This window comes from Ictidomys tridecemlineatus, chromosome 15 (genome assembly GCF_052094955.1).
Source record: "Ictidomys tridecemlineatus isolate mIctTri1 chromosome 15, mIctTri1.hap1, whole genome shotgun sequence".
NCBI lineage: Eukaryota > Metazoa > Chordata > Mammalia > Rodentia > Sciuridae > Ictidomys > Ictidomys tridecemlineatus.
This window is the reverse complement of record NC_135491.1, coordinates 8,675,567-8,694,968: the sequence shown is the minus strand read 5'-3', so window position 1 is coordinate 8,694,968 and position 19,402 is coordinate 8,675,567. Positions and strand designations below refer to the sequence as shown.

General features: G+C 49.8%; 1 long non-coding RNA gene and 1 pseudogene across 1 annotated transcript; both read right to left on the bottom strand.

Annotated features, from left to right (window-relative positions):
• Positions 1 to 230: 230 nt before the first annotated feature.
• On the bottom strand, positions 231 to 1,592 carry LOC144370743 (ubiquitin-conjugating enzyme E2 Q1 pseudogene; annotated as a pseudogene).
• A 12,976-nt stretch (positions 1,593 to 14,568) lies between these two features.
• On the bottom strand, positions 14,569 to 17,205 carry LOC144370745 (uncharacterized). Its single transcript, XR_013430675.1, has 2 exons — positions 16,997 to 17,205; positions 14,569 to 16,035 (listed from the first exon to the last, which is right to left on the bottom strand). It is a non-coding gene; the product is annotated as an uncharacterized LOC144370745 (long non-coding RNA).
• Positions 17,206 to 19,402: the final 2,197 nt, after the last annotated feature.

Genomic DNA, 19,402 nt, shown 5'->3' with positions numbered 1-19,402 from the left:
TTTTTTTCATACACAGCCATCATACACTGTAACCAAAAAAAGCAGTGTACATGGAATAAGAGAAAATAAATTAAAAATCCGTAGCATAGGTAAGGAGGCTCTAGTCTGGAGCACAGCTGAGTTTCCAGCAATATAAGGAGGCTGGAGAGTTTCTTTATAAGAATGCCTGCTAGCAAGGGTTCCAGCAAGGTGGTTGTTGGTCTGTAGTCAGTCTTGAGTACTTGGAACAGTTCTGTTTTTTTTTTCCTTAGCGTTTAGAATAGCCATCATTGTCCTGCAATAGGCAGAGCTATCAGGTCCAGGAAAAATGAGGGAGGGAACCACAGAGGCACCGTGAGATCCAAATACAGCCTTCAAAGGTATTGGTCCAGTGGTGCCTGGGGAGGAGGGGGGGCGACACTCCAGGGTTAGCCATCTTCCTTTGGGGGTGTGGACCAGCCGTTTTTTTTTTTTGTGGATCTGCACGGAGGACTTGTAGGACTGCTGTGCTCTCCTCAGACTGTACTGAGATTTATTGGCTCCAAACTGCGCTCCTGCTTTCCCCTTCACCAGTGTGGCACTGATCTGCATGATCACTGACTCTATGGAGTAGGCACTGCTCCAGCCCTGCTTGGTGAGAAGTTCCATGCAGATGGCACCTCCGCCCAGAACACACCCTCCAGAGAGGACTGGAGACACAAGCCTGAGGAACGGCGGGTCAAAGGGAAAGTTATCCTTAAAGGAGAAATTAAGTAGGATGAACTCGGCTCCTTCCTTCTCTTTGAGGATTTGGAGATCATTGTGCAAAGCGCTGTCCTGGTCACCTTTGAGGAGTCTGACATTCCAGTCCTTTAGACTGTCATTCAGAGTTCAACTGCAGAGTTTCCGGTACATATCCCTGACTCCTTCAGCAGCCGGTCCGTGGCCTGCACCGAGCCAGACCCGGCACCATTGAAGTCATCTTGCCTCTGGTTCTTTGGGTCTTCTCTAGGATGGCCAGGTCTTCTTTCCCGATGCCATCGTCTCCGGATTTCTGGCCCTCAGCGGGCTCTTCCTCTTTCATTTCATAGTGATCTGGGTCTTCCGTGTCCTCAGGCATCTCCTGGGCTTCCTCTTCTGAAGATACTTCTTCCTGTGTGCGCTGCTCTGCTGGCAAGGGCTGATCCAGCACCTCCACCTCAGGATGCTGAGGAGCAGATGCTGCAAGAGCAGAGTGCTCCCTTTCTCTATGTCCACCAGCCTCCCCAAGACAGCAGCCAAGTGAGGGTCATCCCATTCCACCCACCAGATGCGGGGCACAGCAGGGTATGACTCCGTGATGTTGCAGTGGATGGGGACGGGATCCCCGGGCACCGACCCCCGTGGGGGCAGATGCGGTCCGGGAGTGGTCCCAGCCCCAGCCCCTCAGGCCCCAGGCAGCAGGAACTCGCAGCTCAGCTCGTCCAGGCAGGCGCTGGCCATGCGGAAGCGCTAGTGGCCCCGGTGGAAGATGGACTCTAGCAGCTTCAGCTCCCGCCTCAGGCAGGGCCCCGGGACTCCCCTGGGCAGTCCCTGGCCCCCGGCGCCGCCCCCTGGCCCCCCAGCTGCTGCCCCTGCGGCTGCGGCTGCTGCATCCTCTTGCTCTGCTCTGGGGCCTGTGGGCCAGGAGCCTCCGGCCTCCGCTCTGGGCTCTGCCACTAAAGGACTGGAATGTCAAACTCCTCAAAGGTGACCAGGACGGCGCGGTCCGCCCTTCCTGATCCCCCTTCACCGGAGATAACTGTATGTATGTGGGTTTGAGAGGATGTCATTTTTAAATTTTTATTTATTTTATTTTATTTATTTTTATTTTTTTTAAAGAGAGAGTGAGAGAGGGGAGAGAGAATTTTTATATATTTTTTATTTTTTTATTTTTATTTTTTAGAGAGAGTATGAGAGGGGGGGGAGAGAGAGAGAGAGAGAGAGAGAGAGAGAGAGAGAGAGAGAATTTTAATATTTATTTTTTAGTTCTCGGCGGACACAACATCTTTGTTGGTATGTGGTGCTGAGGCCTTGTTTGCACATTTCTTCAAAGTACTCTACTGGATACCTTTGTGAGGGGGTGTCCAGCACCTGGAGGGCTGGTATCTTCTCCGCCAGTGGCCAAGTAAACAGGGCGACAGGAAAATAGTTTATCTAGGATGCACTCTTTTGCTGACAGTCCTGAATTCAGCCATGGTGAAGCGGGCTCTTCTGTGGAGAAAGGGGGTGCCACTTCAATTCCCCATTTAATGATGCTCCCCATAATTTAATCCTTTAAATTTAAGAGCATGATTACCATTATCTTGGCTTATAGCCTTATACAATGCCAAACCTTAGTTGTTGTCATCTTTTCAACAGCAGCTTCTTTAGTGGACCCAATAGTTTTATGCACAGTGGAGCCAAACATGGGAGCAATGAGCAGGTTAACAGCAGAATTCCCACTACACCAGTTTAGCTTTTAAATCTACCAAGAGTTGAAAACCATCTCCCAAAAGCATGATTGGGACCCAAACTTTAATGCCCTTCTAGGTCTGAACTAACATGTGCTAGTTCTCTTGAGTTGTTGGCTATATCCTTAACCATTTGTCTATTCTCATCCTTTTGAATGCCACAATCTGAGCTGTTGAACTCTCCACATATATTCTTTCCTCAGCCAGTAAGTCATCTAATGCCCAGTGGTTTTGATAGTTAGCCACTTGCATCTGATCTGTTGTGTGGCCAGGAGGTCAAAGGCTGTGGCAGTCTGATTAATAATGATTTCTAGTACAGCTTGTAAGTGAATAATTCTGTTTAACAAGTAAATAGGAGATCTATAGCTTTAACTGCCATTTTGTGCCCAGGTATCTGGAGCATAGGTGGCAATAATCCTCTGGGGTGGCCAGTTACCTTCACCCCAATATTGGTGACCTCCTAAATCAAGTTTCTTTCCAATGCACCCCTTTTTCCTTTCCATCTATAGCATTCCTCTGGTGGGACAGGTCCTAAATATATGTTTTACCATCTCTTATAGTGGATTGGCTTGACACATGGTTCACATGATCTCCGTGGTTGGAATAGGAGTAGGGCAGAATCCCTTAAGGTTATCAAAGGAAACCAAACTAAATAATAGACTAACAATTTGGTTAGCATAGGCTAAACAGCATGAATTAAGAAAGCCAAACTAATAACACCAAACAAATCCTCGAAAACTTATATAAGCAAGACAAAATGTATAAGTGAAATTTTGTTACCCAGAGTCCAGTCAGTAGGAGTTACTGTTATCAAACCTGTAGCTAAAAGCAAACAGAGAACTGTGTATATATCTAGAAGCAAGGGGTGGCAAAGCATTACAGTATAAGAACTATCTCAGAGGTTGAAAGAGTCCATTAGTCCTGGTGGGAAGTTTATCTTTCACGGGGATCAGCCAGTCCCTCCTGTGTGGCTGAAACAGGGCTGTAGTCTCCTCAAGCTTCATCCATGCTTAGACCAGTCAGCTTCCGGAGTGACTGGAGTAGGGCTGTTGTCCTTCTGATCCTCAAGCTTCTCCAGTGCTCCTTTTTCTTTAAGATGGTCAGCTTCAATGTTGTAGCAGCATCTGGAGAGCACTCCCAGTCCGCAGCTGCAGGCGTGAGTCTGGTGTAGTGAATCCAGGGACCTGTCTCTGCAAACTTGACTGCAGCTGGGGTGGATAAAATGACAGGGAAAGGACCCTTCCAAACAAGTTCAGGGGTGAATATTCCATTCTTTGACCCAGACTCAACCTCCAGGCTTGAAGGAGTGTGCACCTGGGTCAAACTTACTGGTAATCTTTCTCTAACCCATTGGTTGAGAACCTGTAAAGTTTTCCCTAAGGCCTGAAGCTGTCATCTCAGGGTTAATTTTCCTGACTCTCTTAAATCTCCCTGTAGTCTCCCTAATAAAAGGTGTGGGGAATGTCCCATATATTATCTCAAAAGAAAAGAATCCATTCCTCCTAGTGGGAGTAGATCTAATCCTCAACAGTGTAGTAGGGAGCAGTTCATCACAATGTAAGTGAGTCTCCCAACACAGCTTACCCAATTGAGCCTTAAAGTCCTATTCATCCCTTGAACTTTACCAGAACTCTGCAGCCTATAGGCAGTATGTAACTTCCATCTGACGTTACACTCTTGGTCAGTAATCATATTATCTCTGCCCCAAAGCTGGCCCATTGTCTGAGCCAATAATCATTGGGACACCAAATCTGGGAATAATTTCACAGAGAAGCATCCTAGTATCTCCCTAGCCTTTTCAGTGTGTGTGGGAAAGGCTTCCACCCATGAGAGTATGAACATATAAAAAACAAGTTACTTATAGCCCCATGAGCGTGGAAGTTCAGTGAAGTTTACTTCCAAGTCTTCAAAAGGTGTCCCTCCTATAGTTTGGATTCCTGGTGGGAGTTTTGGCCCCTGACAAGGATTGTTGTGAGCACAAACCTCACATTGTTTGCAGATCATCCAGGTGTTGCTTGTGAGCAGGGGACATAGAAATGTCAACTCGGAACTGTCTCAAGTGCTGTATGGCCAACATGTTTTCCTGCGAAACTGTGTTGATAAAGGCTGGGGCTAGACTCTCTGGGATGGCTATCCCGGGCATCAGAAAATCTCCATCATCCACCTGGGAGAAAATATCCTTTTTCAGTCTTAAATCACTTACTTTCATGTTGGGAGTATGTTGGCTCCCTTTCTGTTAGCTAGTCGGCCAGGCAGAGGGGCAGCATTTAAACCTGGGACTGGATTTTCTTTCCGTTTCTTGCAGACAGCTAACCTGGACTCTCTGTCAGCTCTCGAGTTGTCCTGAGCAACCACAGTGTTTCCCTTTTGATGACCTCAGCAATATATAATCACAACCTTTCGGGAGCCCACAGTGCCGCAGTCTGGCTGGGCACAAAATCAGGAGCCACTCACAGCCTTGTAGATTCAAACAGGAATTCTTTATTCCTGAACTCACACCGGCACTCTACTTACACGTTCTGGGGAAATCCACGTTCTGGGCCAAATCCACGTTCTGGGCAAAATCCACATACTCCACCAGGCTCTGAATCCCAAATACTCTCTGAATCCCGCAAGAACTCAAAGGGAACTCAAGGAGCAGGCGGGTGCTTGAGGCAGCAGGATAAGCCCTATTCCCAGCAGGGTACACCTTAAACCTGGATCTGCCCTGGTCCTTGAGCAAGGTCACCTTACTCAAGCATACATGGAATGTCACTGCAAATGACCTGGGTCCAAAGGCAAGCCCATTTCCACAATGGAGAGTCCTTCCTCTAAGCAACATGGGGTACGCTGGCAAGGAAATTTCGATGCGTCATTCCTACTTGGCAATGGCTCTCAGCATCACCCCCCTTCTGATGAATTAAATAACAAGCCATGTGGCTAAAGGACCGTGCCTGGTAGGTTGTCCAATTCAACATATGGTTCTTACCCGTCATGGGAAAACTGATCTCTAGGCGTTAGCCTCCCGTCTTAGGTTGATACCACTGCAATTGGATACTACCCATCACTGACTACCGGTCCAGCATACAGCCATACTTGTGGATAGGCCTATGCACCAGTGGGGGGGTGAGGTTCTTGCCTCACCTCTGTTGGCCCCCAAATTTGGCCTTGGTGCCAGTGGGGGGGTGAGGTTCTTTGCCTTACCTCTTTTGGCCCCCAAATTTTAGACCATCACTAGCAGAAGGGAGGAGGTTACAGAAATGCCACGACACCAAGCCATTTGACGGCTCCTTTAGAAAAATTGCATCACTGGTGACACCATCAGCAAAGATATGCCAGCACTACCACAATTCGCTGCACCAAACGATAGTTGACAATGCATACAAGTGATACATAGTCCAGGCAAGTTGTGCAAGCAGTTCAAAGCAGAGGAGTCTATCAATATGTCCATTTCCTCCCAAAGTAAATCGAGTCCTTGATTGAGCATTACTTGTTGAGTTATATTCATTGATGCATCAGTTTATACAGTTTACTGTGATAGCTATCATAGAAGCTGTAGTTTGGTTTTATCTTAGTCTTCACCGGCACTGGGATGGAGATCGGAATTCTGGCAATGATGCTCAAGAGACATTATCCTGAACAGAATTATTAAATATAATGAAAAGGAAAGGTGAAAGTAAGCAAACAGATCTGTTAACCTCCTTTAAAAACAATCCTTAACAGCTGTTTATCTAATTTAAATTAAACCATTTAAATCACGTGAATAAAAAAAATAATTTGGATCCATTTTTTCATGAGCGCTCCTCATATATGATCTATGGACATACACACATATAGACATAAAACACAAAACAGAAGTGTACACACAAACGTACAACACGTAAGACAAAAATAAAGGCCTTGTAGCTTTACCTAGGTGAAATCTCCATTGCAATGTTTAAAAACTCCACAGTCAAAAAGTAAAACTGATCAGAAAAACATTAACCTAGGATTGTATGAGCTCAAAAAATAAAATAGAACTTTATGATGTGGGAAAAGGTGATAATAAAATAGATATTGAAAAAAGGAATGTCCTAGATCAGGCCACCACCATGGTGGCATGCATCCGTACTCTCCTCCCAGCCACTCCAGAGGCTGGGGCAGGAGGATTGCAAGTTTGAGGTCAGCCTGGGCAATTCCTTGAGACCCTGTTTAAAAAAAAAAAAAGAAAGAAAGAAAGAAAAGGATGTGGATGTAGCTTGTGGTAAAGCACCTGGCTTATGTCCCCAGTATCCCCCACAGAGGGGGCATTTTGGCGTGTGCTGGGGCACTTGGGAGGCTGAGGTAGGAGGATCACTGGAGCCCACAGGTTCGAGACCAGCCTAGGCAGCAGAATGGGATCTTGAAAATCAAAAATAAATAAACAGCTTTTCGGAGATGTGACACACTGACACCCCGTTTTGAAGTGCAGGGCCTTGTTTGGCCCGGCAGAAGCTGAGGAGCATCCCCCAGCCACTAGAGAACCTGCAGGTGGTCAACACACCAGGCCAAAAGCAGCTCAGCAGGACACAGATGGCCAATCCCATACCCCACCCCCAAAGAGAAAAAGAAAGTGGTAATAATGGCTGCACACCTGCTTTGTGTATTAAAGTACACATTTTCCGACAGCAGACGGTCCAGCTAAGCAGCACCAACATTAGTATCTATATTCCGATTAACCAGGGCCGATTTATTGAACAAGGTGATGTTGAGAGCCACAGCTGAAGGGGCCCCAGCAAACTTCCAGCTGCCAGCATACTTCCAGTTGCCAGCTGATGATTGGCTCACAGCAGCCCCAGCAAACTTCTAGGTGCCACATGATTGGCTCCTCTGCGGTGATGCTCATTGGGTTGTTTCCCCGCCCTTTCAGACCACGGAGATTTTCATTGGGGGACTTTTTTTGGCTCCACCCATGCAACCCAGCCAATCGGCCTCAAGAGCAGGAGGAGGCGGGGAGGTGGAGAGGCTTGTGGGAAGCTGGTGGTGGCAGTTGGGCTCTGAAGGTTTTCCTGAAGAGCTGTGTGGTTTGGAGTGTGTGGTTCTAAAAATAAGGTTCGTTTCTTTGGAAAGGAACAAGTGGCTCCTGAAATTGTGCCCAGCCAGACTGCGGCAAGGTGAGGAATTGGGTGAAGCGGGATCATGGTGGACAGCAATCGAGAGTTCATCGTTTGATTTTTGGCACTAGGGACTGAACCCAGGGGTGCTTAACCGCTGAGCCACATCTCCAGCCCTTTTGACTTTATTTACAGTATTTTTAAAAGTTCTTTTCCTTTTTATTTATTCATTCATTTAAGTACCCAGGATTGAACTCAGGGGCATTCAGCCACTGAGCCACATCTCCAGACCTTTTTATTTTTTATTTAAAAGAGACAGGGTCTCACTGAGTTGTTAGCACCTCACCATTGCTGAGACTGGCTTTGAACTCCGGATCCTCCTGCCTCAGCTTCCCAAGCTGCAGGGATTCCAGGCGTGCTCCACTCAGTTTGGCTTCCTTTTTATTTTGAGGCAGAGTCACACTCAGTTGCTGAGGCTGGTCTCAAACTTGTAATCCTTCTGCCTCAGCCTCCCATGTCTAAGTGTTGTCAAAGTTTGAGCTGCTTCTTCCTTAGGAATGTGCAGTCTGTGGGCCAGGCTCTCCAGCTCAATTGAGCTTAGTATGCCCAAACCACCTCCTGCTACACTAAACAGTGTCACACCAAGCTCTTTCCCTCTGACGACATCATTTTAAAATGAGAAAAGTCAAATTAACATTCAATAGATGTTTTTGATGATTTTGATTTACACTTACACAAGATTTTACAACTCTTCACTATGTGGGGAGGTTCGATGTCAGGTTGGGCTTGTAATGTTTTAACGTGATCCCCCACTAAGCATGGTTATTAATGTGGGTTGCATTAACACAGAATAGTTTTTCAGAGATATTAAATATGTTATTGAAGTGATATCCTTGATTAGCATGATTTTGCTCACATTTCTTTTTAAAGTCAATATTTGTTTCAAGGGAGCAGGTGCAGACATTGTATGTGCAACAAGACAGACATATTCAGTGCGGTGGAGCACACCTGTAATCCCAGCGGCTGGGGAGCCTGAGGCAGGAGGATGGCAGTTCAAAGCCAGCCTCAGCCATTTAGCAAGGCTCTAAGAAACTTAGCGAGATGCTCTCTCCAAAAATAAAGAGGACTGGGGATGTGGCTCAGTGGTCAAGCACCCTGGGTTCAATGCCCAGGACTAAAAAACAAAAAAGAGAATGAGACCTTTTTCCTTTCTCTAGCAGGACTGGGGATCACACCCAGACCTTGCCACATGCTGGGCAGGCAGCCCACCAGCCCCATCCTTTTCTTTTGAGACAGGTTCCCACTAGGTTTCCAAGGTGGGTCCAAAGTTGCCATCCTCCTGCTTCAATCTGCTAAGCAGCACGGCTCACAGGCGTGGCCGCCACACCTGACTGACAGGTGCGCACAGTTTGTACAGGTGTGTGCTTACGGGTACTATGGTGGGAGGTGTGTGCTTACGGGTACTATGGTGGGAAGCCTTTGTAGACAGTTCATGAAGAATGCCTGTGAGCCGCTGAAGGGGCAGTTGGCGGAAATGCGGCCTTGGCACTGTCCTCGAGGTTGGGCTCGGCTGGGGGTAATCAGCCTGGGCTGTCCACGTGTTGGCCACGCCACTGTGGGGCCCCAGCAGATGATTTCCAGAACAGGAGACTTTTACATTCTTTGTTGAACAAGGAGGGCACAGTGGCACTTGCCTGTAATCCCAGAGACTCAGGAGGCTGAAATGGGAGGATAGCAAGTTTGAGGCCAGCCTGGACAATTTGGAGAGATCCTGTCCCCTAAGAACCCCTGTCTCAAAATGGAAATAAAAAGGGCTGGGGAGAGTGGTGGACAGAGTGGCAGAGCGGTGGACAGCTTGCTGGCCTAACATGCACAGGGCCCTGGGGTCCATCCCGAGGACAGGGACAAAGAAAGAACCCGTCAGGCCCAGGCTGGGCTGGGCTGCATTGGAAACAAACAGAAGCAACCCACAGCTTGAGGGTCAGCACAGCCCGCAAAGCCCTGTCCAGGGCAGCGCTTCCTGCGCCCAGTCAGCCACCGAGAGCAGGGCTTTCCCATAGAGCTTTCCTGCAGCAGGCCCCTGCTACCGTGCAGGAGGGGTGTGGGGTACCTCAGGAGCAGGGTGCTTATTTATTTGGGGCCGTATTTTGAATGGAACCCATGGGCCCCTAACCACTGAGCCACCCCCTAGCCCTTTTATTTTTTGAGACAGGGTCCTGCGAAGTTGCTGAAGCTGGCTTTGAACTTGCAATCCTCCTGCCTCAGCCTCCTTAGCTACTGGGATTACAGGTGTGCACCACTGCCCAGTGTAATGCTTTATTTTAAGTTAAATTTGCATGTGATATGTGTCTACTAACTAATTAGGGCATATCTAAATGATGGAGGCTCCATTCTCCTCATTCTCCTGTTGACACCTGGACCCACAGAACCTTTTTTTTTTTTGGTACCAGGGTTTGAACCCAGGGTCACTGAATCACTGTCACATCCCCAGCCCTTTGTATGTATATTCTATTTTGTAGACCAAGCTTCACTAAATTGCTTAGAGCCTCACTAAATTGCTGAGGCTGGTCTTGAACTTGTGATCCTCCTGCCTCAGCCTCCCAAGTGGCTGGGATTATAAGTGTGGGCTGAGGGCCTGGCTTGTATTGTCTTTTTCAAATTTTTAAATATTTCTTTTTTAGTTGTAGTTGGAGACAATACCTTTATTTATTTACTTTTATATGGTGCTGAGGATCGAACCCAGGGCCTCACACGTGCTGGGCGAGCGATCTACCGCTCAGCCCCAGCCCCAGTCCACTGTATCGTCTCTTTTTAAAATGAATTTGTCTGTCTCTGCAGCTTCTGCCTATGAGAGGAGACATTTTAACTTGATGCACGAAAGTGCCAGGATTCCCTTTGGCATTACCGAGAGGATTCATGCTTTCCTGAAGAGAGAATGGGGCAAGAGCATCTGTCACCTCCTACACGGGGGTGACACACTGAGTCTGCTTTCTACCAGCGACAGCCCGTGGCCTGGTCTGAGAACTGCCTCTTCTCTGATCACCCTGGATCCCTAGGCATCGCTGAGGCCCCCTCTTCCCTCAGCCCCACCCCTCACTGGGCAGCACCTTGTCATAGACAGTCTCAGGAGCACCAAGCAGGAAGCCGTCCAGGGCCTCCGGTGGGTGTCAGGGAGCGTCCACCGGGGGTCAGCTCAACCTCTGGCCAGCTTGATTTCTCAGAGCAGCTTGAGGTTCACGGCACCAGAGGGAAGCGCTGACAGTCCCCGCGGCACATTTACTAAATGGGGGACCCCACAGACGCGTCTTTATCACTCGGTACCGTCTTTCTTCCGTCTGGTGCTGGGAAGGAACCCAGGGTCGCTTCACCGCTGAGCCCCGGCCTCAGTCCTCTAGTTTTCCACTTTGAGTCAGGATCTCACTAAGTGGCCCTGGCTCCCCTTGAGCCTGTGATCCTCCTGTCTCAGCTGCTGGGATCAGAGCGTGTGTCTCCACCTCTGGGAGCGTCTCTGTTTTTAAATTTCATGTCCCACCTCCACCCCCCCATGGCAACTGTGCATCCAGGATTGAGAACCACAAGCCTGGTGTTCAGACCATCGTCCCCACTGATGGCGAGGTCTCCTGGCAGTGCCCAGGGTGGTGGGCACAGGCCACACTCAACTGTGTAAATTAATAAAAAATAAAATATTCAGGGTGCCCGGGGTGCATACCTGCCATTCCAGTTACTCAGAAGAGAGGCCAACCTGAGCAACTTAGTGACTCCCATCACCAAATCAAACAGCCATGGGCTGCGGGGGAGCTCACTGTAGAGTGTCTAGCACCTGTGGGTCCTTGGGTTCAGTCCCCAGCACTGACAGTCTCCTGGTCACAATGGCTACTTTGCAGTGCCCAGTAGCCACCTGTTGCCAGTGGCTACTGAAGTGGATGCCACGGCTGCCCAGTATTCCCCTCATTCCAGAAAACTCTACTGGGCATCACTGATTTAGGTCCCTTATTTCAAGCTGGGTGTGGTGGCACACGCCTGTAATCCCAGTGACTGGAGGTTGAGGCAGGAGGATGGAAGTTCAAGGCCAGCCTCAGCAACTTAGTGAGGGCCTTAGTAACTGAGCACGACCTTGTCTCCAAATAAAAAATAAGAAGAGCGGAGAGTGGAGCTCTGGCGCTGGGTTCAGTCCTCAGTATCTAAATAAATAAATAAATAGAAAATAAAAAGGGCTGGGGTTGGAGCTCGGAGCAAAGTGCCTCTGGGTTCAAAGATCTTGATACAAAAAAAAAGAAAGAAAGAAAGAAAAAGAAAAAACTCCCCCTCTTTGCGTAGGATATTGGGAAAAGAGATTTCCAGAACTCTACACGTCTTCCTTCCTTATTGCTTGCACCTCTCCTGTAACCACCTGAATTGCAGCTTTCACACCAGAGCGCCCGGGGGTCTGGTGGCAGGAGTGGGCGCTCTCAGTGGCGCAGACTGGCTTCCTCTCCACATGAAAGAGAAAAGAAAAGGAAAATGGAGGCCGGCCTCAGTGCACCAGCCATGGGGGCCGCCACAGCGTCCTGGGTTTCCCAGGGCTTCAGCAGAGCCAGGTCTTGGGAGGAGTTTGGGGGCGGGGCAGGGGGCAGGTGGGGGAACAGGAAGGGAAGTTCCCTCTGGGGCCTGGTGTCCATATCCTGCAGCAGGTTCTTTGATTTTGGGGTTTTTTTGTTTTTATTTTTTGGGATTGAACTCAGGGGCACTGGAGCACTGACCACACCCTCAGCCCTATTTTGAATTTTCTTTAGAGACAGGCTCTCACTGAGTTGCTTAGTGCCTCCTTTTTGCTGAGGCTGGCTGTGAACTCGAGATCCTCCTGCCTCAGCCTCCCCAGCCAGTGGGATTACAGTTGTGGGCCACCGCACCCTGCCAGATGGTTCTTTTCTTTTAATATTTATTTTTTAGTTTTAGGTGGGCACAATACCTTTATTTTACATTGATGTGGTGCTGAGGATCCAACCCAGTGCCTCGCACCTGCTAGGCGAGCGCTCTACCTCTGAGCCACTTCCCCAGCCCCAGATGGTTCCTCCTCAGAACCTGAAACCAACCCGGACAACTCTCTGCGAGCTGCGGGTGGCTCACTGGACCTTGGAGGTGCGCAAGCTCCAGGCTCTGGGTGCGACCCCCAGGGCCCCCCAAACCACAAAACAAAACAGGAAGGGAACGCTCTGCCTCTGCCCCTGGCGCCCCCACTTCCTACTCCTGGGCCTCCCCGGGTGATTCTGGGCCTTTCCCTGCCGGTCTCCGAGACCAGGGGCACTTGGTTTTCCCCAGGCTGTCTTCTTCCCTCCCCACAACTCCCTTTCAGACCTCATGGTCTCTCTGCTGCCAGAGTATATGCTGCAAGAGACAAGAATGGCCACCAGGGGGCAGCAGGGGCCTTCCTCCCGCACATTCTTTAAGAACTTCTATAATCCAAGGAAGGGAGGGAGGAAGAGAGGGAGGAAGGGAGGGAGGGAGGGAGGGAGGAAGGAAGTTTTTCTTATTTTGCAACACTGGGATACAACCCAGGGCTTTATGTATGCCAGGCGAATACTCTACTACTGAGTCACATCCCCAAGCCTTCAAATAATTTTATTTTATTATTTTTTTTGGAGACAGGCTGGAACTTACAATCTACCTGCCCCTGTCTCCAGGGCTGCTGGGGGCACAGGTGCGCACCACCGCTCAGGCGACTTATTTATTGAGCTGTTGATGGGACTTGATAGAACTTATTTACTAACGTGTGGTGCTGAGGATCCCACTTGTCTATCATGATAGACTCCAGCCCCAACTTTTGTTTTTAAAGCATATGTGCAGTACCCAGCGAGGTGGCTGGCCAGGAGGCTGACCCAGGAGGATTACTGAGGCTCCAAGCAGTTTAGTGAGACTCTGTTTCCAAACAAACTCTAAACAAAGAAGGGCTGGGGATGCAGCTGAGGTAAAGTGCCCTGGGATCAATCCCTAGCAACATGCCCCCCCCCCCAAATAAGGTTGTGGTTGTGGTTGTAGATCAGTGGGAGAGCGTTTATCTAGCCATGTGGAAGGCTCTAGGTTCCAACCACAGCACCAGGGGGAAAGAGTTATCAGTGGAGAAGCAGAGATGGAGGAACTGATAGGAGGAAGTTGTCTGGAGTTAGCAGAATGTGCTCATCTTTGTGTACAAATTCACCTACACCTCACAAACCTGTTACACACATTCTTGAAGGAAAATAAAATCTTTTAATTTTTTTTTTCCCTTCAGTCTTGGAAAGTGAATAGGAGTGTTCTAACCACTGTGTAATATCCCCAGAATATTTTTTTTTTTTTTGAGTGAGGGTTTCACTAAGTTGTTGAGGCTGGCCTCAATATGGGATCCTCCTGCCTCAGCCTCCTGAGTTGCTGGGATTATAACTGTGTGCCCTGGGCTGGGGATGTGGCTCAAGCGGTAGCGCGCTCGCTTGGCATGCGTGCGGCCCGGGTTCGATCCTCAGCACCACATACCAACAAAGATGTTGTGTCTGCCGAGAACTAAAAAATAAATATTAAAATTCTCTCTCTCGCTCTCTCTCCTCACTCTCTCTTAAAAAAAAAAAAATAACTGTGTGCCCTGCTCCAAATATTATTTCTTGAAATGTGCTACTGCATGTTTTCATTTTACATGTAGAAGATTTAGAGCTAAAACAAGGGTACTAGAAGCATGAAAGAAAAAGAGATAATTATCCCACTTAACTTATTAAACTTGTTTAAGTTTTTTGGGTTTTTTTTTTTTGTACTGGGGATTGAACCCAGAAGGGCATAACTACCCTTTTAAAAAATATATTTTATTTAGAGATAGGGTCTTGTTGAGTTGGTTAGGGCCTCATTAAGTTGCAGAGGCTGGCTTTGAACTGGCGATCTTCCTGCCTCAGCCTTCTGAGCCTCTCTGGTTCCAGGCATGCACCACCACGCCCAGCCTGTTTAAGATCTTAATTTTTAAAAATGGACTTGAAAAACAAAGAGGTTGTACCAATAATTCCTATAAACCTCCCAATGGTTCCATATTAGCATTTTAGCTTAGTGTGGGACATTTGTTGCAATTAATGCACTAATATTAATACACTGTATTGAAAAAGTCCAAACTGTATTCAGATTGAATTTCATTGAATATCATTTTTTCCTTATGGCCTTGGCTGCCATCCAGGACCTTTCATTCCACTGAGTGGTCATTCTCCCGATGCTGCCCTTGGCTGGGGGGTTTCTCCGACTTCCTTGTTTCTCATGGCCTCCATGGTTTTGAGTGCTGGTCAAAGTGTTTTGTGGGATTTCCCTCCACTGGACTTCATCTGGAGGGTAGCGCATGGCTATGAGTTTTGGGGATGTAGGCCACAGAGGTCAAGTGCACCTTTGATACTGTCACAGCAAGAGCCCCTGTTTAGGGGCTGGGGCTGGGGCTCAGTGGTAGAGCTCGCCTTGCAGGGGTGAGGCACTGGGTTGGATCCTCAGCACCACATGAAAACAAATACAGGCATTGAGTCCATATGCAACTGAAAAATAATAGTAATAATGCCTGTATAATGACCAGAGCCAGGCATGGTGGCCCACACCTAGAATCCCAGAGGTTCCAGAGGCTGAAGGCCAGAGGATCTCAAGTTCGAGGCCGGTCTCAACTTAGCAGGATGCTTAGCAACTCAGTGAGACCCTGTCTCTCAAGAAAATATAAAAAGGCCTGGGGGTGTGGCTCAGTGGTTGAACACCCTGGGTTCCATCCTGGATGCCAAAAAGCAAGTAAGAAACTAAAGAAAGAAAGGGGGAGGGGGAGGGGGAGGACCGTGTTGCAGCCCTGGAGGGTCCTCTACTGTGGGGCTGCTCCTCCCCTCTCCACACTGTCCTCTTGGAAGCAGTCACTGGCCACAGCCTTCCCCTGCTCTAACCCCTGTTCCCGCTGGGATTGGGGAGCTCACGGGGGCAGTGGCTGGCCGCAGGGCACAGGCCAGGGGCTTGGCTCCCCCAGTGGTGAGGAGAGGGCTGCAGAGACAGCAAGAGGTGGGACCCAGCAGGGGAGGGAGGAGGCTGACAAGGGACCCTAGGAGGTGAGACCCAGATGGAGGCCAGAGAGAGGGAGAGAGCAGCCAACCAAGGGACTGACCCCAGGACTCGCGTGTGCTCCTGGCAAGTTCTTCTCCACAAAAGAGCCACACCCAGCCCAACAGACCTTGCTTTTTCTGACACTGAGGATTGAATCCAGGGGTTCTTGACCACTGACCACTGACCACATCCCCTCAGGCCTTTGTAATATTTTGAATGTTTTCCGCGGGGGTGGGGGGTTCTCAGTTGTTGCTGAGGATGACTTTGCTGGGATTGTAGGCGCCCCCCCAGCCCAGCCAGAAAAAATAAAACCCTTTTAAAGACCAGAGAACTTCCCAGGGTGCAGTGGCGCACAGCTGTCCTCTTAGCGGTCGGGAGGCCGAGGCAGGGGACTGCCAAGTTCCACCCCAGCCTCGGAATCTTAGGGAGATCCTGTCTTCAAATAAAAAATAAAAAGGGCCGGAATGTAGCTTGGTGGTGGAGCTCCCTGGCTTCAATACCCAGCCCTGTTAAATGAAAATAAATAAACAAACAAATAAGAGCACTTCTATGGAGAAAAACTCTCATCTACAAAAGCAAACAAATCAGTCCTCATTTCCACCCCGTCCTCAGGATGGACACCTGGAGGGCTGAGTGCACTTCAGAGAGAGGTGAGGGGTGGGGACACGGTCAGTTGGTAGAGTGCTCCCCTCACATGCACAAGGCCCTGGGTTCAGTGCCCAGCACCACACACACACACACACACACACACACACACACACACACACACACACAGTGTGTTTTTATTTGAATACACAAAGGCAGTTCAGGAGCTTCACCTGCCACCCAATTTGAGGATAAATCAGGGAGAGGAGGCCCAGCAGCTCTTGATCTCTCTGAGGCCACCTCCCTGGGGTTGAGGTAGGAGGGACCAGAGACCCTGACAGCACCTGCTGCAGCCCCGTGTCCTGGCCCTGGCGGAGATTCTGCAGATGCCTGCCTGGCCTGCTTCTAAGAGGATTGGGACAGGTGGTGAGCTGGACTAGGTCAAGGCCAGGGAAACCTGCTAGGGAGGAGCCCAGGTGGAGGAGGGAGAGGCCAGGGACCCCTGGGGAAAGAGACCAGGGAAGGAGGGGCCAGGGCTGGCGGGGGCTCCTGTCACTGGGACCCTAGGGCCCTGTGTAGCAGGCTCCCCACAGGCATGGAGAGGCGCAGTGTTACCCACATCTCACGGTCAGGCTGAGCTCAGGTCCTTCTCCACAGGGTGCAGGAAGCAGGTGGGCTCTGCAGGACTCTGCTGGCCGGGCTGGGGAGGGCTCTCCAGCTGGCCACTGTCCACAGGGGAGGGCACTCACCGGAGGCTCCCTGTACCCCCCACAGGCAAAGGGACTAAAGGCTGTGGACCTCAAAGGAGCCTCTTACAGATATCAGAGCCCATGGGACACCCACTGTCACATGGGAGGTGACAAGCTGGAGGGGAAAGCGCACCTGGGTCTTGAGAACCTGTTCTCCCCTCTGTCCCTCATGCCCTCAAGGCTCCTCGTGGGGTCCTGGTATCTTGTGCATTCCCCTCAGGGTCCTGGCGCCCTGTCCCCGCCCCCACTTCCAGCCCCAGCCTGTCACGTCCCTCCAGATCCCCACTAATTCTCCTGTGTTGTGCTGAGGCTGGCCCAGCCTAAGAGGATTGGAGCATTTGCTAAATGGGACCAGAACTGGGTCATTGAACCAGCTGTGAGGACACTTGAGGACCAGGGTGGCCACGTGGGGACAGAAGGGGAAGGGAGAGGTGAAGACAGAAAGGGAGCACATTGATGCAATGAGAGAGACCATGGGCCCAAAAACGGACACTGACCCACGCGTGAGTGGGCCTTTGACTTATCCTGAATGAGCTTCTCCATAAACCACCGCATCAGGAGGGAAAATCCCCACAGCAGCCAGGCAGAGACTCTGGAGGCTGAGGCGGGAACACCTTTTGAGGCCAGCCTCAACAACTTAGTGAGGTCCTATTTAACTTGGGGACACTCTGTGTCGAAAACATAAGGGCTGGGGAGGCAGCTTAGTGACAGAACACCCTGGCTTCAATCCCCACCCCCCAAAAAACTGGGGCACTTCCAAAGGAGGAAGCCGAGCATCTCCCAAAGCCCCACTGCGACTGCCACTGTGAGCCGTCCATGTGGTCTCGGAAACAGCCTGCGGACATTGTCCACGGCCACTTGAAAACCAGGCTTCTCAGTCCTGTCAGCCTCTAGAGATTTCCAGTAAATCCCTAGAGTCTCACTGGTAGAAAGCACTCAAGAGGTTCCAACAGGTAACTGCAAAAGCCAGATCCCACAAATGAAAACAAACACGAATGGGAAAAACCTTTATTATGGGACTTTCTTCATGAGGGACAAGGTGGTTAGGACACAAGCCAGCAGGTGGTCACAGCCTCACCTCCTGCAGGGTGCGGGGAAGCATGAAGGGAAGGAGGTGCACCCAGGAATACCCATTCCACTCCCAGAGACCCAGACACACTCCTGGTGACTCAAAGGACAGGTGGGGGTAACGAGATGGAGAGTGGCCAGAGGGAGGACCTGTGGGATGGGGCAGGTGCAGAACCCCCACCCACTCAGAAAAATCTTGGGTCTCATTTGTCTTCCTCTTCAAGGACGTCTGGAAGGTCATGTGCAAGGCGCTTCAAGGCGGCTTCTGGCTTCTCGCCGCCGTGTACCCCCAGGACGCAGGGCCCCTGGGAAGGGCTGCTGCTGGCTCCCTCTCCTGGGCACTCTCCCGGAGGTTCTCAGGGGCCTGGCACTGAACGCAGGAGCTTCCGTGGCTTCTTGGGCTGCAGGAGCATGAGGGCTTGTTGCGTGAGCGCCTGGAGGAGGGGAATTTAATCCACTGCTGCTCAAAAAACCAATGCTGGGGAGGAAGACAAGGAGACACGGAAAGACGTAAGAGGGACTTCTCACACCTGCCTGGTCCCCAGGTGGGAAGGTGCATGTGGGTGGGGGCGCTGGGCCCAGGGCATATGTATCACCCCTCCCCAAAATAGATGGCCCCTCTGGCCTGTGCAGTGGTGCAGAGCACCAGCTACTTGAGTCAGAGGCAGGAGGGTCAGGAGTTCAAGGTCACCAGGGGCAATTTAGCAAAACTCTCCTAATAAAAATGAAATAATACAATATCGGCTTGGGATGAAGCTCATGAGCACTTGTTAACATCTGGGAAATCCTGGATTCTGTCCCCAGCAAGACACCCAAACACACACACACACACACACACACACACACACACACACACACACACACACTTGGCCCACATGCAGAATCCTAAACCAAGTGTAAACCAAACCCAACAAATTAAGAATAACAAGGCCAACCTCTTCGATTTTTGTTTTATTTTATTTTTGGTACCAGGGATTGAATGCAGGGCTGCTTGACCACTGAACCACATCCCCAAACATTTTTATTTCTTATTTAGAGACAGGGTCTCACTGAGTTTCTTAGGGCCTCCCTAAATTGCTGAGGCTGGCTTTGAATTTGTGATACTCCTGCCTGGGCCTCCTGAGTCACTGGGATGACAGGCATGCACCACTGTGCCTGGCTTTTGTATTTTTAAAGATTTCCTAGCTCTTTTTATATTTTCGTTTCCATAAGGGGTCTCAAAGTTGCTGAGCCTGGCTGAAGCTACATTCCTCTTGCCTCAGCCTCCTGAGCTGCTGGGATGTCAGGTGTGCACTGTCACCTGGCTTTTGTACTGGTTCATCTTTTTGGAGATTGACTTGTTGGCATTTGTGGGAGGATAAAATGTGCATCATCCCCTCTAACTGAATAGTTTTATTGTCAGAAATTTGTCAGGGAAGAATGTTTTCCTCCTGTGAACAGGAATGAATGCATTCTGACATCCATTATAGCA